At 39.3% G+C, this 15,385-nt stretch overlaps 1 long non-coding RNA gene across 1 annotated transcript; it reads right to left on the bottom strand.

The window, feature by feature from the left end:
* Positions 1 to 739: 739 nt before the first annotated feature.
* On the bottom strand, positions 740 to 9,499 carry LOC135553171 (uncharacterized). The gene is made up of 2 exons (XR_010457558.1): positions 8,515 to 9,499; positions 740 to 3,743 (listed from the first exon to the last, which is right to left on the bottom strand). It is a non-coding gene; the product is annotated as an uncharacterized LOC135553171 (long non-coding RNA).
* Between the last annotated feature and the right edge of the window lie 5,886 nt (positions 9,500 to 15,385).

Below are 15,385 nucleotides of genomic sequence, written 5' to 3'. Positions count from 1 at the left end.
TCCAGTCGCTATCCTATTTCTATTGTCTGTTGCTAATGTTGAATTGATCTCATTCCAAATATTTATCATTTATTTTGTTTGAAAGCCAAATGATCCTTATACTTTGTATTTGATTGTATTTTATTTTATTGGAAGGTATGGAAATAGATGTTTGAATGAGCGAACTCTCCCTCTTTGTCTACATTGGTTTTGGCAGTGACATGCTGTACAGTCATATACAGTCATGTGAATTATACCACAGATCACAAGGAGATGCCAACGGCGGCCTTGAAAGGTGATAAACTCAGGCATGTGTTATTGAATGTGAAGGAGGAGTTGAATAAAATAATAACTCCCTCAGAATCAAAACATTTAGGTCAAGGAGGAAAGTACTGAGTTGTTCTAACTGACCTTTTATACTAACTGATATGGGTCAGTTATTCCCTTGCTTCCTTCTATGGTTCAGTTATTCCCTTGCTTCCTTATATGGGTCAGTTATTCCCTTGCTTCCTTATATGGGTCAGTTATTCCCTTTCTTCCTTCTATGGGTGAGTTATTCCCTTTCTTCCTTATATGGGTCAATTATTCCCTTGCTTCCTTATATGGGTCAGTTATTCCCTTGCTTCCTTCTATGGGTCAGTTATTCCCTTGATTCCTTCTATGGGTCAGTTATTTACTTGTGAATTGAAAAGAAAAAAGCATAAAGCTGTTTCAATTACATATAGTATGTAGAGTATATTCAAAAACACAAAATACATAATTGCACAGGCTTCATCATATTTATTCAGTTATATCAAACAACAGAAAGGGAGTAAAATTCCAAGACACAATATGTAATCCTAGTTTAATGAAGAGGAAGAGGAAGCAGAGTAATATAAATACAACACAAAAAGGTAGAATGATGAACATGATTATTTATCAGACTATATTTACATTCTGGTCATTTAGCACAGGGAATCCCAACCTAGGGGTCCCCCCCCCCTTCCCATAGTGGGGCTCCAAAGTGTCCTGGGTGGTCGCGAGACTTTCCTGGATTAGAGGGGTGTATTTAAGCTTTTGGCAGTGTATTTAATATTGACTATCTCAGTAAACAATCATTCAAAGGGGGGGGCGTCTTCAAATATAAAATAAAGAGGGCCCTTGGGGGGGGGAATAGTTGGGAAGCCCTGATTTAGCAGACGCTCTTATCCAGAGCAACTGTCAGTCATCTTATTGCAGTTCTCTGGTTTTGTTACAGTTGCATTGATGCAACGCTGAGAGCCACATGCTCAAGCTTAGAATATATTGTATTATCACATTAAGAACATCATTCAAATCAGAATCATTGACCTAATAAACATAATTAAATATTTAATTACCATCAAACCATTGATTTAACAACAACAGCTACACCATTTACCGTTGGGAAGAAACAGTCAACCTAATAGCAAAGAATCTAAGTAGATCTGAGTAGGTTGATGTGTGTGAAATTGTATGTGATTTAGTGAGAGTGTGTATGATGTCTGGATAAGAGTAAGACTATAGTGTGTGATGAGTGTCTATGTGTATAACATGAAGTGAGTGCAGCCTTCATACTCAAGATGACAATTGTAATCCATATCGTATCACCGTCATAGTTGCATCACAGTTACATTTAATATCATTTTCATAGAAAAACACAGCATTTACACAGCATTTCCGTAGTAATTGACGTTTCACGTGATTATGAAAGAGACATTGCATTACTATAGAGACGGCTTCACTACAGTACAAATGTGTCCTGTATAAGTGTGTGCCCCACACAAATGTGTCACCCAACGCCCCTGTTCTGATATCTTCCCATTGCTTGTTCTAAACATAGATACGTATGTAGACAGACATACAAAAGATACACAAAACAGACATCATTGATTATAGAACAATTCTGAGAGAGAGAGAGAGAGAGAGAGAGAGAGAGAGAGAGAGAGAGAGAGAGAGAGAGAGAGAGAGAGAGAGAGAGATACCTGCTTTTGTTTTCGTATCCTGATGACCATGTAGAATTTAGAACAGCCATGGTATTATGGAGCTGTCTGAGAAGAGTTGTCCATCTATAAAGAGTTTGTCCACAAGGAGAAAGGCCCTTACCCCTCTCCTCTGTTGCCTCTGTACAGGACACAGTCTCTTGTGATGTTTGTTTATCTCCAAGGGAGATTGTTAATTGAAATCAAATGTTGTCCCTTTAAGCTCCGTTCCCCTGCTTTTGATCAGCTCCTTTTGTTGGTAGTGTTCAAATGTTGTGAGGATAGGTCGGGGACCCTTGGTCTTGTCTTCACTCTGACTAAACTCCCTCAACCCTGTTACCTCCTCACATAACTTTTCAAGTGTTGCATGGATTCCTGCAAGACCGTTAGCCTCTACTTCAACGGTAAGAAAATTGTCAGTGTCTGTAGATGAATCAGTCTTTCTTTTTTTAGTTGGGTTATAGTTATTTTGTAAGGTAGGGGCATTTATTCACAATGGAGTATGTTATTCCTGTGTACCATAAAGCTGCTGTTACTTGTCGATTTCACTCAGGATCTCCTTACTATCCAGGTAGGCTCAGAACTGCAAGTAGCTGATAATCCTGTTTTCTTGTTGAATTGGTTATTTTCATCAGAAGAAAGGAGTTTTCAGCATCAACAGCTTGCTGCCATCTTTATTTTATTTTGCGTTTTTTTATACCTAAAGGTGTCCTACAATTCTAAATCAAATGGCTAAATAATTCATGGTATGACCACTTTAAAACAATTCCATATGGTAGAACTCCCCTGAGAAGTTAAGATCTATTTATTTTGTACTCTATAGTACTCCATGATTAGGTTGTTTGCTGGTTAGAGCCCGTTTGCATTCAGAGAATCAACAATGATTGCTGCTGTTTCACATGACATCACTGGGTCTGCTTTCCTATACAACGGTTCAACACTATCACATGCTTTGAGGCTTTCAATCAGGTCCTTCCTATCAACACGTAGGGCAGTGCCATGAGGCATGTGAAATGCTAGTGTCACATGATCCCACACAAAAAACTGATGTGTGCCTTCTTTAACCTTTTTGGCTTTGATCATATTGTCCTTTATGATCAATTGATAGTTGTGGGTCTCAGACACAGCCTGTGCGTTCCAGACAATTGTGCCCTCTCTATAGCTACACATAGCTTCAGCACCTTCAAGAAGTGGGAACTGATTAAACTGTGTCACCTTTGGACTGTGGACAACCACTGTATACATGATCTCCTGCTTGTAAACCACAGTTTCATAGACTCTCAGGACAGGCTTCATTTTTTCACAGATCTGCTCTGTGTACATCTGCATGAGATCCTCCAAGGGGAAGGTGAACTTAAAGTTCCCGTACCGAGATCCTTTTTGGAAGACAGGGGAGGTGGTAAACTTTTTCAGGAATGATTCCTGAGGTTGCCTCTCTTCAGTTTGGAGACTTGAGGAGTGCCTGTTAGGGATCTGCCTATCAAGGTAGCGCATCTCCGCTTCCTTGATAATGATGTCGTCAATGTTAAGACCCCACCACATGTAAGTACCTCTTTTTTGTCCACCCTTAAATCCATCTGACAGGATCCCATCCAGGCCTGCTTGGTTAGTAACATGGGAAACATTGGATATGTGGAATTCCACATTTTCAGGGTACTCCGGGATGTTTTTATGAAGGTATTTATGATCTTGTAATGATGTTTCCATTTTCAATAGCTCTATACTCATGTGTTCTTTTGAGAATGTTTTCTCATATAAAGTGTTCATGTTTTGTTTTTTCTTTCCCTGAAAATAGAAGGGTTCACCATTAGGTACTCATCATTTGACAATAATTAATTTTACTTGTCTAAAGAAATCGCACAACATCACAATCAAATTATACTTAAATGAAGGAGAAAAGGAATAATCATATCCACAAAAAAAGGTTTGCAGAATATATAAGGCCAGTATTGGAAACAATATAACACAATGAAAAATCTGGTAAACCAGGCCTGCAATTCATAGCTGACTTTGAAATGCCTTGCGATAAAGTACACTCAAATTTATATATAAATGCCTGGAATATTTTAATTTTGGAGAATCACTTATACAATGGCTTTAGTGTTATGTATAGTAACCCTAGGTGTAAAATAGGAAATAATGGCTACTTCTCAGAAAGTATAAAACTGTGAAGAGGAGTAAGACCAGGTTAAACATTACTCTTACAGAATTTCAACGTGGCGAGGATATTAGAAATGTTATCAAAGCCTATTGGATGATAAGTTGTTTTTAATGAGGACAGAATAATTTATAAAGGATTTTTTTTTAAATGAACATAGGTACAGCATTAACAAAGGAAATAACAGTACAGTTAGATAGCAATAAAAACTGTACCATAGAGGCACAGAATAAGTTAGAGGAAAAACAAAAAAGAAATTAACTTATTCAAGAAAGATCATGTGTAATATATTATACAAATTAAGTGAACTGGAAAATGGGGAGAAATGCTATGTCTTCAACATAGAAATTATTATTTACTGAAATGATTTACTGAATCTTGTTACAAATTATGTTACCCATGATTCGCCAAACAATATTTTGTATGAAGAATCAAAGTACATTGAGCACGTTTTTGTTTCAGTCTCCTCCCTCTCCACTAACCGAAGATAATTGTATGGATTTGTTTTGAATAATAATATAAAATTAACAGCTGTACAGAAAGACTGATGTGAAAGCCAAATTAAATAAGAGGAACTTTTTGAGTTCAGTGAAAACTTGAGGGTTGGATGGCATACCAAACCTTTCCTGATATTTTACCTTTATTTAACTCGGCAAGTCAGTTAAGAAATAATACTTATTTTCAATGATGGCCTAGGAACAGTGGGTAAACTGCCTTTTTCAGGTGCAGAACAACAGATTTTAACCTTGTCAGCTCAGGGATTTGATCTTGCACCCTTTCAGTTACTAGTCCAATGCTCTAACCACCAGGCTACCTGCCACCCCAGATTTTTTTTTTATACGCAGAGGACCATTATTGGCATGTTTTAACCAAAATGGTTATCAGATAGTCAACAAGAAGTTCTGACTTCATTATTACTGAAACTGGATCCAAGTGGTAAATATAAAGATCTGGTCCATTAAAAAAAATCTGAGGCCCCTTACACTTCGGTGTTGTGGAGAATTTTGGAGACTCTTTTAAAAAATGTATTGAAGTCACCCTAGGTGTAAAACAGTAAATAATGGCTAGTTCTCAGGAAGTATTAAACTGTCAAGAGGAGTAAAACAAGGTTGTCCACTGTCAGTATATCTATTTATTATGGCCATCGAAATGTTAGCTATTAAAATTGTTTCATATTTGCTTTATCTTTATTGACCCTATTTTACATAAACTAAGGGGTTTGTGTTGTTCCCACCATAGGTTGAGATACAACATTCTTTCAAATACAGGGTGGATGTCATGTTGTGGCTGATAAATGGTCTAAAATGGGACTATTTAATTTTAAATGGTACCACAAAGATGGTTGGAGGTCCGCACATCAGAACATTGACTTGAATGGGAATATATGTTGTTTTATATTATACTGACAAACATCCATAGGGAATCTATTGAAAATATAGAAATACAGATAATAGAATAGACATGACCAATTAAGTTGGCATTCAATGGTGGGTGGACCGACTGTCATCTTTGTGGTAGTAATTAGAAGATAAGATTTCAATTCAATATAAATGTCAATGTTGCACCATTGGGGCCCGAGTGGCGCAGCAGTCTAAGGCACTGCATCTCAGTGCAAGAGACATTACTATAGTACCTGGTTTGAATCCAGGCTGTATCACATCTAGATGTGATTGGGAGTCTCATAGCACGGTGCACAATTGGTCCAGTGTCGTCTGGATTAGGGGAAGGTTTGGCTGGGGTAGGCTGTCATTGTAAAATGAGCATTTGTTCTTAAATGGCTTGCCTAGTTAAATAAAGGTTAAATAAAAAATTAAGCCAGCTACAATTGCAGAGGTCTAAAGGGATAGGTCTATTCTATTTCTGTGATTGAAATTACACCCACCCTGTATTCAAGAACATGTTGTGTCTCAACCGATAGCTGGCACAACACAAAACCCTCGGATGGTATGAAATAGGGTCTGAGCTATGTTATGCGAATATTTAAAAAATCATATTGCATACATTTTTAAATAAATGACAGTAAAGGTTTAAAAATGAAAAAAAAATCAAAAACATTTGAAGAAATTATAAAATAATTCGACAACACTGTTTGTAAGCTTGTGTCCTTTCCTGCAGTCAAATGACCTAGTGGCCTCAAGAGTGAAATGTTAGTATTATTTTTCATAATTTCATAAATAATCAACATTCATTGTTGTTAATGCTGAAAATCTGGTGTTTCTATCTCAAACAGTTTTGTCATATTTCAGTCTTCTGTGATGTCCAGTACCAGTCAAACGTTTGGACACACCTACTCATTTCAGGGTTTTTCATTATTTTTACTATTTTCTAGACTGTAGAATAATAGCGAAAACATCAAAACTATGAAATAACACATATGGAATCATGTACAAAGCAAAAAAGTGTTAAACTATATTTTAATCTGCCCTTTGGTCTGATTAGTCCAAAATGTCTTTGTGAGAAGCAGAGTAGGTGAACAGATGATTTCCGCATGTGTGGTTCCAACTGTGAAGCATGGAGGAGGAGGTGTGATGTTGTGGGGGGTGCTTTGCTGGTGACACTGTCTTTGATTTATGTAGAATTTAAGGCACACTTAAACAGCATGGCTACTATTGCATTCTGCAGCGATTTGCCATCCCATCTGGTTTGCGATTAGTGGGAATATCATTTGTTTTTCACCAGGACAATGATCCTACACATCTCCAGGCTGTGCAAGGGCTATTTGACCAAGAAGGAGAGTGATGGAGTGCTGCATCACATAACCTGGCCTCCACAATCGCCCGACCTCAACCCAATTGAGATGGTTTGGGAGGAGTTTGACCCGAAGAAAAAGCAGCCAACAACTGCTCAGCATATGTGAGAACTCATTCAAGACTGTTGGAAAAGCATTCCAGGTGAAGCCGGTTGAGAGAATGCCAAGAGTATGCAAAGCTGTCATCAAGGCAAAGGGTGGCTACTTTGAAGAATATAAAGTATAAAATATATTTAGACTTGTTTAACACTTTTTTGGTTACTACATGACTCCATATGTGTTATTTCATAATTTGATGTAGAAAATAGCAAAAATGAAGAAAAACCCTTGAATGAGTAGGTGTATCCAAATTGTTGACAGTTACTGTATATGAAGTGTAATATTTGGATGCAAACTCATAATTGAATACATTTAAACTCTACATATTTAACTGACACAGTACATGTGTCTTAAATGTTTAAGTCCATAAACATGTGTGTGAGGTGTATACTTTGTTTCATAGTAGATTTCTTTAAAGACTATCAAGAAACACTCTGCAGGACCCTGATTTAGCCCACTGCAGTAAAAAGTTAAATGAGATTAAATTCAACCGCTTCTCTTTATGAAGACATGGATGTCTCATGGTTTGGTGAGGTATGCAAAGTGGGTCAACTTTGAGCAGCTTTATCTCCTGAATGATTTGGCTAAATGTCACTTTCTGACCACTTCTTCCATCGGCAAACATTATGGAAAGGTGTGTTTAAATCAAAAGGGATGCTGTCAAAAAGTCATTGAATTCAAATGGATTGACCCCCTTTTGAGACCAGACCTAAGCAGACTTGATTGTTGTCTATTCAGTTGTCTGTCTCCCTCATGTTGTCTGTGCCGTAAAAGAAACCTTAAATGCATAAGCATGTTTTTTAACTGCTCAATATGCCAGGTGAATAGAATATTTTCAGATTTAAACCCACTTGACTGACTGGACCTGAATTTTTCTACCACTGACTTCACACCTGTTTTGAAAATATGATTTTTCCTGTTCTCCTTCATCTAAGAACATTGCGTTGTACGTAGTTTTGTTGTTGTGAATACTGTCATTATTATTGGTAGTAAATTGTGTAATCTATGTTGATTGTCGTGTAATTACTGTAACAGTTACATTGCAACTTATCAATGGACAATACTTAAGCTGTTTTTAATGATCTGTTACATCAAAGGGGCAATCTGCGATTCAAAAAATAACAAAGCCGTCACCCTGCCATTTTGGGTGTAAACAGCTGAGGGATGGGGTAAGTAATATTATTTAAGAATCAATGGCCACAATATATATCATTCATTTAAAGGTCCACAAATGCATGTACCAATCACAGATTTCTGCTGTAAATTCCTGGATTCATTATGGCATAAAAATCCCTCAAAGAAGCAACAATGTCATTAATCACAAAGTCAAAATAAATTTTAGATAAATGGTGTCAGAAGTAACATGTATTTTATTTTATTTACATATAAACTTCATCAAAGTTGCCTATATCTACATTTAATACATTCAACTCCTTGGTTTGTCTTCCAGTCAAACCATTGCCATTCGAATGCATTATAAAACAATTCTAAAAAAATAAATATGTTTGAACATTAAAAGACACTTGATTCAATCATATAACTGCATTTACCTGTTTTCAGTTTGCCGCTGGTTGCTTGACTGGTGAGTGCAGTATGTAACACCAAACAGACAGTGCTTTCAATCACCTATTACGTGCTGATCCTTTCATGCAGCTGTCTTCAAATGTGTAATATGTTTACTTGGGTGAGTATTTATGTCCTGCTAATGCAACCACACCCTATCAGTGCTCGACTCTGAAACCAATATAACAGGTTATACTATAACATCACCGTGGATGACTAGCACCTGCTCTGCCCTACACAATGGTACATTATAATGAGATTAGTGGCATCCAACCCTACGGGCTGGAAATCAATGGATCTAATCATATGATTCAATGGAATTTCATCTTTGAGGACTGCCCATCTAATTAAAAATATGTTATGGTTATTTTGGTCACTGCCAATTGCTCAGGCAAAATATCACCCTATGTAAAAAAAAAAAAAAACATTTTTGGTTACAAATGGGCGTGAAGAGTCTTCGCTGAGCAGAGACTGGCTGTTTCTGGTTGGATGGATGGCTGTGGCTGAATAGTATGAAGTATAGTTGTGTTGGAGAAATGTATACAGGACTGGAGGATCTACAAGGGGATTGCAGGCAAATTGTGATGGGGGACAATTACGTGTCTGTTAGTGATGAGAGGGTAAAGAGAGATGTCTCCCAGCAGTCCCTCTCTGGTCCTCCTCCCCCAGCCATGTTATCTCCCAGCAGTCCCTCTCTGGTCCTCCTCCCCCAGCCATGTTGTCTCCCAGCAGTCTCTCTCTGGTCCTCCTCCCCCAGCCATGTTATCTCCCAGCAGTCCCTCTCTGGTCCTCCTCCCCCAGCCATGTTGTCTCCCAGCAGTCCCTCTCTGGTCCTCCTCCCCCAGCCATGTTGTCTCCCAGCAGTCCCTCTCTGGTCCTCCTCCCCCAGTCATGTTGTCTCCCAGCAGTCCCTGTCTGGTCCTCCTCCCCAGCCATGTTGTCTCCCAGCAGTCCCTCTCTGGTCCTCCTCCCCCAGCCATGTTGTCTCCCAGCAGTCCCTCTCTGGTCCTCCACCCCCAGCCATGTTGTCTCACAGCAGTCCCTCTCTGGTCCTCCTCCCCCAGCCATGTTGTCTCCCAGCAGTCCCTCTCTGGTCCTCCTCCCCCAGTCATGTTGTCTCCCAGCAGTCCCTCTCTGGTCCTCCTCCCCCAGCCATGTTGTCTCCCAGCAGTCCCTCTCTGGTCCTCCTCCCCCAGCCATGTTGTGACTTCTGAAGGTAATTGGTTGCACCACATCTTATTTAGGGGCTTCATAGCAAAGGGGGTGAATACATATGCAAAGGGTGTGAATACATATGCAAAGAGGAGAGTACATATGCAAAGAGGAGAGTACATATGCAAAGGGAGTGAATACATATACAAAGGGAGTGAATACATATACAAAGGGTGTGAATACATATGCAAAGAGAGAGAGTACATATGCAAAGGAGGTGAATACATATGCAAAGAGAGAGAGTACATATGCAAAGGAGGTGAATACATATGCAAAGGAGGTGAATACATATGCAAAGCGGGTGAATACATATGCAAAGAGAGAGAGTACATATGCAAAGGAGGTGAATACATATGCAAAGGAGGTGAATACATATGCAAAGGAGGTGAATACATGTGCATGCACCACTTCTCAGTTTTGAATTTGTTTATTTTTTTGAAACAAGTCATTTTTTTTCTTTCCACTTCACCAATTTTGACTATTTTGTAAATGTCCATTACATGAAATCCAAATATAAATACATTTAAATTACAGTTTGTAATGCAACAAAATAGGAAAAACACCAAGGGGGATGAATACTTCTGCACGGCACTGTACGTGACTACATGTAGCGTGTTGTTTCCTGATTACTGTTTTAGGATGTTGTGCAACTTTGCTCTCAGGGAGGGGACTGATAGAAGAAGAACTGAAAGAAGGGAACACATTGTTACTTTGGCCCAATGCCTAGAAACTATGTGTACAAGATCATTATCAGCTTATTGCATCCTGAGAGCAGAGATGCCTAGTTTGTGAATGCATTGGTCATATATACATGGGTTGCAGGTGTTATTGTGAGTGGAGCGAAATGCTTGTGCTTCTAGTTCCGACAGTGCAGCAATATCTAACAAGTAATCTAACAGTTCCAGAACAACTACCTAATACACACAAATCTAAGTAAAGTGATGGAATAAGAATATGCACTACAGTTAAAAAGGTTTGGGGTCAATTAGAAATGTCCTTGTTTTTTGAAAGAAAAGCACATCTTTGGTCCATTAAAAAACATCAAATTGATCAGAAATACAGTGTAGACATTGTTAATGTTGTAAATGACTATTGTACCTGGAAACGGCAGATTTTTTATGGAATATCTATATAGGCTTACAGAGGCCCATTATCAGCAACTATCACTCCTGTGTTCCAATGGCACGTTGTGTTAGCTAATCCAAGTTTATAATTTTAAAAGGATAATTGATCATTAGAAAACCCTTTTGAAATTATGTTAGCATAGCTGAAAACTGTTGTTCTGATTAAAGAAGCAATACAACTGGCCTTCTCTAGACTAGTTGAGTATCTAAAGCATCATGTAATGAACACAAGAGGAGATAGAGAGCTGGTCTCAAGTGTAGGGCGTAGCAGGTGTTTATTGCAGAGGACCACAGGAGGAGGCAGGTAGCTGGGTCCAAGGGCAGGTAGAAGGTCATACACAGGGGGTCCAAAAAGGGTAACAGTAAAGGCAGGGAAAAGGCTAGTAACGTAGTCCGGCAGATCAGGCAATAGGTTGATAACAGGAAATCCAATAGGCTAAAGTACAGGCAGGAAATAGGCAAAAGGTGTCGTTAGTGAGGCAGGCAAAAACTGTCAAACACAAGAGGAGTAACTCACGGGAACCACAACGCTCTGAAAGACATGTGTCACAAAACAAACAATACCGCACAATGACATGGTGCAAAGAACTGAACAAAATAGTGCGTGATAATGAAATACAGGTGTGTGAACAGGTTATTAGAATTCAGGTGATTGGGATCTGGAGCGTGAGTTGTGTTTTAGATGAACTGTCTTCAAAGTAATGACTCGGGTGTCATGTCTTGTTATGTCTGTTCCTGTCCTTTCTCTTCACTCTGTCTCTCTCTGCTGGTCTTTTTAGGTTACCTTCTCTGTCTCTCATTCTTCAGCTGTTCTACATCTCCCCTAACTAGCTCATCCACTCTTTCCCACCTGTTCTCTCTTCCCCCTCTGATTAGGTCTCTATTTCTCTCTCTGTTCCTGCTACTTTCAGTGTCTGATTCTTGTTTGTGTTTTTGATGCCAGAAGCAAGCTGTCGTCCCGTTTGCTTCCACCTTGTCCTATCCTGTCGGAGTCTGCCTGGCAGGTGCATCCTGCATTATACTACGTTCTTTTGTTCCATTGACTACGTTGGAAGAGGATTTATGCCATTCCTGTTTTTTCATTAAAGAACTCTGTTTTCTGTTAAAACCGCATTTGGGTCTTCACTCAAGTACATAACATCGGGACATCGGGTTTGATATGAAAGCTTCTTTTAGTAATAATACTTGTTCACGTTACATTTAACAACTTTAGATTCTACAGAGCAATGCAGGTAAGATGCTAGCGGAAAGTCAGCTTAATCACTTTGCACCTGCACCTGCGCGTTTTCTCTCTAATTCCTGTCGCAAGGCATTCTGGAACTTGCAGTCAAAAGCGTAATTCAATACTAACCAATACAATTACATATGTAAATAACTGTAAAGAAATGTCTTTAGATACAGCTCCATGAATTAACTTAAACATGAACTCTGTAACACACCCCCGATAAACAACTGTGTTCATCTAGATCTCTCGGCAGTATATGAACTGAATAGGTCTCCTCAACAAAGTCCCAGAAGCAGTACAAACTGAACATGATCTAACTAGGCCATCTCGGCCTGGAAACAGTACCTCAATCTTTCCTAGTTTCCAGGTTTGTCTGGGTGTGTTATCTTCTCCAATGAGTTCAACGTCACCCGCTTTCAGTGGGGGGAGCAGTGGTGTGTCACAGCAGTGTCCTGACTTTAGATCCCATGAGCTCCAGGCGTGGCAGCGTCATTTTCTTAAGTGGGGCTACCCTGGACTTGGATGCGACTAGACTTGTTGTTTCCCTGGATTGTGACTCACCTTGCAGGTAAGCTACTGCACTTGTAAGCCCTTTCATTTGCATCACAGAACACGTGTAGTTTCAAGGTGTGGTTATTCTGTGGCCGCATGTCTGTTCTGTACCACCTTGGTATGGTGAGCTGGTGTAACTGGGGTAGTTCTGAACACCACTGTTGCCATTCTCGTGTCAGATCAGGTGGTAATTCTTCGTCCCAGCTGAGTCCCCTCTCCCACATTCCCTGGAACATGCACTTGATCCTGATGGTGAAGGGAGTTAAGGAACCAAGAGGGTCGAAGATACATGCAGACGACTGCAGAACACTTCTCTTTGTGTTTTCCTTTTGCTTTAGAATGCTCAGTAGCGGCCTGAGGTCAAACACAAAGTCATCCGTTTCCAGCCTCCATACTAAACCTAAAACCTTCAGCACTAATCCTTGTGTTTCTAACGTCAACGGGTGGTCAGTTGTCGTTCTCTCCTCCCATTTTGTTTTCAGTTCAGGAGAATTGGTCATCCATTTGCGGAGGTCCATGCCTGCAATCGACAGCATTCGCTTTGCAGTTGTTGTCACAAGGTAAGCCTCTTCAACATTGCGTGAACTTGCAATGAAGTCATCTACATAGAGTGACTCTCAGTATCTCTACAACTTCTGGTTGTTCTGTTTCATATTGGAGTGAATACATATGCAAAGGGAGTGAATACATATGCAAAGGGGGTGAATACATATGCAAAGCGGGTGAATACATATGCAAAGGAGGTGAATACATATGCAAAGGGAGTGAATACATATGCAAAGGGAGTGAATACATATGCAAAGGGGGTGAATACATATGCAAAGGGAGTGAATACATATGCAAAGGGAGTGAATACATATGCAAAGGTAGTGAATACATATGTAAAGCGGGTGAATACATATGCAAAGGGAGTGAATACATATGCAAAGCGGGTGAATACATATGCAAAGGGAGTGAATACATATGCAAAGGGGGTGAATACATATGCAAAGGGAGTGAATACATATGCAAAGGGAGTGAATACATATGCAAAGGTAGTGAATACATATGTAAAGCGGGTGAATACATATGCAAAGGGAGTGAATACATATGCAAAGAGAGAGAGTACATATGCAAAGGAGGTGAATACATATGCATGCACCACTTCTCAGTTTTGAATTTGTTTATTTTTTTGAAACAAGTCATTTTTTTCTTTCCACTTCACCAATTTTGACTATTTTGTAAATGTCCATTACATGAAATCCAAATATAAATACATTTAAATTACAGTTTGTAATGCAACAAAATAGGAAAAACACCAAGGGGGATGAATACTTCTGCACGGCACTGTACGTGACTACATGTAGCGTGTTGTTTCCTGATTACTGTTTTAGGATGTTGTGCAACTTTGCTCTCAGGGAGGGGACTGATAGAAGAGGAACTGAAAGAAGGGAACACATTGTTAATTTGGCCCAATGCCTAGAAACTATGTGTACAAGATCATTATCAGCTTATTGCATCCTGAGAGCAGAGATGCCTAGTTTGTGAATGCATTGGTCATATATACATTATTTGCAGGTGTTATTGTGAGTGGAGCGAAATGCTTGTGCTTCTAGTTCCGACAGTGCAGCAATATCTAACAAGTAATCTAACAGTTCCAGAACAACTACCTAATACACACAAATCTAAGTAAAGTGATGGAATAAGAATATGCACTACAGTTAAAAAGGTTTGGGGTCAATTAGAAATGTCCTTGTTTTTTGAAAGAAAAGCACATCTTTGGTCCATTAAAAAAACATCAAATTGATCAGAAATACAGTGTAGACATTGTTAATGTTGTAAATGACTATTGTACCTGGAAACGGCAGATTTTTTATGGAATATCTATATAGGCTTACAGAGGCCCATTATCAGCAACTATCACTCCTGTGTTCCAATGGCACGTTGTGTTAGCTAATCCAAGTTTATAATTTTAAAAGGATAATTGATCATTAGAAAACCCTTTTGAAATTATGTTAGCATAGCTGAAAACTGTTGTTCTGATTAAAGAAGCAATACAACTGGCCTTCTCTAGACTAGTTGAGTATCTAAAGCATCATGTAATGAACACAAGAGGAGATAGAGAGCTGGTCTCAAGTGTAGGGCGTAGCAGGTGTTTATTGCAGAGGACCACAGGAGGAGGCAGGTAGCTGGGTCCAAGGGCAGGTAGAAGGTCATACACAGGGGGTCCAAAAAGGGTAACAGTAAAGGCAGGGAAAAGGCTAGTAACGTAGTCCGGCAGATCAGGCAATAGGTTGATAACAGGAAATCCAATAGGCTAAAGTACAGGCAGGAAATAGGCAAAAGGTGTCGTTAGTGAGGCAGGCAAAAACTGTCAAACACAAGAGGAGTAACTCACGGGAACCACAATGCTCTGAAAGACATGTGTCACAAAACAAACAATACCGCACAATGACATGGTGCAAAGAACTGAACAAAATAGTGCGTGATAATGAAATACAGGTGTGTAAACAGGTTATTAGAATTCAGGTGATTGGGATCTGGAGCGTGAGTTGTGTTTTAGATGAACTGTCTTCAAAGTAATGACTCGGGTGTCATGTCTTGTTATGTCTGTTCCTGTCCTTTCTCTTCACTCTGTCTCTCTCTGCTGGTCTTTTTAGGTTACCTTCTCTGTCTCTCATTCTTCAGCTGTTCTACATCTCCCTAACTAGCTCATCCACTCTTTCCCACCTGTTCTCTCTTCCCCCTCTGATTAGGTCTCTATTT

Source organism: Oncorhynchus masou, chromosome 13 (genome assembly GCF_036934945.1).
Source record: "Oncorhynchus masou masou isolate Uvic2021 chromosome 13, UVic_Omas_1.1, whole genome shotgun sequence".
NCBI classification, from domain to species: Eukaryota; Metazoa; Chordata; class Actinopteri; order Salmoniformes; family Salmonidae; genus Oncorhynchus; species Oncorhynchus masou.
Note: the sequence above shows the minus strand (reverse complement) of the source record. Positions and strands in the feature narration are given on the sequence as shown.